The sequence below is a fragment of the Lycium ferocissimum genome, chromosome 7 (genome assembly GCF_029784015.1).
Source record: "Lycium ferocissimum isolate CSIRO_LF1 chromosome 7, AGI_CSIRO_Lferr_CH_V1, whole genome shotgun sequence".
Lineage (NCBI taxonomy): Eukaryota > Viridiplantae > Streptophyta > Magnoliopsida > Solanales > Solanaceae > Lycium > Lycium ferocissimum.
In genome coordinates, this window is record NC_081348.1 from 34,590,447 (window position 1) to 34,594,578 (window position 4,132).

At 35.9% G+C, this 4,132-nt stretch overlaps 1 long non-coding RNA gene across 1 annotated transcript; it reads left to right on the top strand.

Annotated features, from left to right (window-relative positions):
* The first annotated feature begins 2,789 nt into the window (after nucleotides 1–2,789).
* On the top strand, nucleotides 2,790–3,537 carry LOC132062751 (uncharacterized). The gene is made up of 2 exons (XR_009416248.1): nucleotides 2,790–2,962; nucleotides 3,339–3,537. It is a non-coding gene; the product is annotated as an uncharacterized LOC132062751 (long non-coding RNA).
* The last annotated feature ends 595 nt before the right edge of the window (nucleotides 3,538–4,132 follow it).

Consider the following 4,132-nt stretch of genomic DNA (forward strand, 5'->3'; position numbering starts at 1 on the left):
CGTCGTGCCCAAAATATATACACAAAAGACTGCCTCAAAATAGCACCTCCGGAATAAGAGAGGGCTCCGGTATGTCTACTGATAGCTCCTATGGATCTGCAACGTCTCCCTGTCTACCTGTGGGCATGAACACAACGTCCAAAGAAAAGGACGTCAGTACGAATATTGTACTGAGTATGTAAGGCATAAACAATAATAGAACATCAATGAAATAGGGGAGACATCAAATGAGGAGCAACTTTACCGACCGTATCATAAAAGAAATAGTGCTGGCTTACTCTCATAAACATCATCATGTCATGTATGCATAAGTGTATAAGCTGCCCGACCATATAGGTGCGGTGTGATAATCAATAATATTAGCCCGCGTCCAGGCCTCCCGCGTCCGGGGTATCATCTCATGCCGTCCACTACTGCGCCCGCCCATGCCATCCGGCCATGGTGTATAGTTTCACGTAGTATAGGCGCGGTGTAATATCATCATATGCTCATAATAGTATGCTCATAACAATATACTCATCATAGTAGGCTTATCATAACTCATCATAATGCATGCATAGAAACTCATAGATAATCATACTTTATCGGGGTGACATAAGGTCGTGGACCCCCGATTTCATTATGGCGCATTCATAAGCATTCTGCCTCACCTTGAAGGAACAAGCATAAGGTGAGTGTATATAAGGATCAAAATCAATAGATTAATGATAACGACCTTAGCTTTATAGGAACATCATGTCATGGGCTATAACTTCTTTAGACTTAACTTATCATCAACAATTTTCATACTTGCCTTATCTTTCTTCTTTATCTTATACATGTGTAGATCCTTATAGTCATGGACTCATAAATCATTTCGTCGTGCTCACAATATACCTCTTATCTTTCTCTCGTATGGCTATTCATGAACGTGGGCTCTTAGTTCTTCGGAATTTAGGAGATTCATAGAGGAGGAAAATCATGTCTTGAAAGGAAAGAGACGAACATCATATGATGGGTCTATCAACCATGAATAATAGCACGGAATCGTATAAAGGTCATTAACTTTGTAGAAATCTTGTATCATAAGTTTTAGGATCTCTAGACTTGGGCTCATCATCACATTTATAACATACCTCCTAGCTCCCTCTCATGCGAGTTCTTTATGACGTAGACTCATCATTCCCAATACATACATATGTGTAGAGAAGTCATAGAAAGATAGGAGGGTTCATACCATAGAGTCATGCCTTAGAAAGAAGGGACTAGCCTTACATACCTTTGTCGTTTAACTATTTTATCGCTTGCTCGTTCTCCTTCAACGTTCACGTTTCTACCTTCAAGAGAATTCGCATCATCATTAGCTAATTGATTATAAGAACGTGCTTACTAAAGCTAGAGAAAATTGGGCAGCATTTCCTTTGTTTATACAACTCTCTCCATATTCCATATCAACTCCCAAACAGCCTAATAATATCCACAATATCATCACAATAGCCTTTATTCAACTACATTATCCTTACTTCTCAATTCACTTCAATTTATCCATATTCATGGTCATATCACACAATTTCGTTCATTCATATAAAATGTCTATTCCATGTTCTCAATATCATTTATAACATGATTATAATCATAATGTATCAAGAATCATAACTCAATCCAAACATTTACTCAAAAGTGACACTATTTCCCCATTCCTGACCCATTTCCTATTTCCTTAGATAATCCAAGTGTTTCAACTTTCAAATACCTTAAACAACAAGGAAAGGTCATAAAACTTACCTTAGATGGCGTAGGAATGAACCTTGGGTGCAAACAACTTCACTTAAGAAAAACCCTAGTTTCACCTTCACTTGAATTTCTTGGCTTAGACGAACTTTGATGGGTTTCTTACACTTGATTCACTTGAATTCTTGTTATTGATCTTTGATTTCCTTTGTTTTCTTGTGGATGAAGAGTAGAGAGATTTCTAGAGGGTTCTAGAGAGAAGTAGTGTGGAAATGAAATGAATTAATGAATGTGGTCTCCTTTAATGACTTAAAATCTCGATCCGTAGGGCAATTCTGCGCCCATTTTGACGGGCCGTATAAATTCCTACGGACCATCAAAATGGTCTGTAGAACTAGCCAGTCAAAAATAGGTCACTGTGACCATTTGACGCTGGGTTGGGTCCATTTTACGGACCGTAGGATTTCCTACGGACCGTCAAAAGTCCTACGGGGCGTCAAATGGTCCGTAGGATTTCTCTGCTCAGACAGTCTATCGTAAAATGGCCATAACTTTTTACTCAGACCTCACATTGACGAGCGGTTTGTTTCGTTGGAAACTAGACTCGATGAACTTCAATTTGAAAAAAAGAAACACACCAAAACCCCTCATATTCTAGGAGATATACCCCCACCAATGTGGACCAAAATTTTGTCCGAAAATTTTGCCAAGTTTTACCAAAGTTCCCATAAACTTAATTCCTTTATTTGTTTGTTCTTAAATCCTTATGGAACCTTCTTAACACTTATTTAACACTTCATTAACAATCCAAGGGGACATTATAACTCTTCTCCAAAACTTCATTAAGCCATCATTAATTCGATACTCGTGAATCTTGCCCGACACATGACATATACCTTGCTTTCCTTAGCAACTTTCGTCTCCTACTTCAAATGTCTTTGAAATCTTATTTAGAATCATCAAATGTTATTTATTACTTATCAAAACACCATATACTTCGTGCTCTTCGTTCGCCTATTCACTATGCATCAACGAAAAATTTTCCGAGGTGTAACATTGGCAATCTGTCTTAATTGGGTACGGTTGTGACTTGGTTTTTGGATTCACCATACTGTATCTCATATACCACTTTGAAAGGCCAAGATGGTTCATCGACTTTTTGCAACTATCACTCATGAAATGACATACAGAGCCAAGAGGAGAAGTCAAAGGCGCATGAACTTTCACAGAAGAAGACAGTGAAATCTATGAGGTAATTAATCAATAGTCACCTTATTGGTCTTAATTCAATCTTTACAGAATTTAAAGTGTGTACATTTTATTAGCATCACTTATCTTTGTGTTTTCTCTAGGATGTTAGAAAAACAACATAAGCCAATAATGGGAATAGGAAACTTAGTATAAGTTTATTGAAGAACCTCCCTGTAAAAAAATAACATCACGTTTAATTAGTTCATTTAAGAACTTCTTTAAGTAATAGAAGTACATATGTAGCATCTTGATTTTATTTCAAAAAGTTTTACCTTAGATATTCGAAAGTGTAAAACGTTGTTTTGTTTCATAGTTCTTTTGTTTCCTAATAAAAAATCATACCCTATTGTAATTCATTGTTTATTATTGCTCTTCAGATTGAAATCAGCAAGTATCAAGCAACCGAGAGATCAGAGAGCCATTAGTGTCTGCTTGGTAATGCAAATTATCATTATCATCATGTTCATTAGTAGTATCTGTTTATGTATTTATCTCGCCTCTGGCAAGACATATACTGTATAAGCAACTTATAATTATACAGTTCTAAATAAATTTTACATCGGTGTTTTCCGTCCAGCTTCAAATGAGAAATTGATTGCTTCTTTTATAAGTCGTTTAACCACTTCTAATTTTTATGAAGAATGACTAAATAACTGTGTGATCTTTGTGAGTGGATTCATAACTTTCACTCTCCATTGCAAGTCTAGCTTCTGTTAATTAGACCTTCAATACAAACTACCATCGCATATGGTAATCCAATAAGTCTAACAAAACAAAACTTAAAGGTAGAATTCGAAATTGAATCAAGAGCAGAATCAAACATCTTCCGAAATGGAAACTCAATAATTTACTTGATATTGATTCTGTTGATCGGAAGTTCAAGAAAATTTTGAAAGAACATCTAAAGATGAGGTTACAAAATATAGAAAGTCTATTATTAAGAAAAATAGTGATCTCGACTGCTTGCTGAGAGACAGGAAGGCTTGGAACAGATTCCGAAAGATACCGCATCATCTACACCTCAAATTGTTTGTTGCTGGTTTCTCTAGGCACCTCCACGGATCACGATACAACTTAACAAAATAAAAATTTAAAAAGGAAATATATATATATATATATATTAAAAGTAAAAAGTACTATTGAGTAAAGTTTTCTGTATGCTTGGATAATG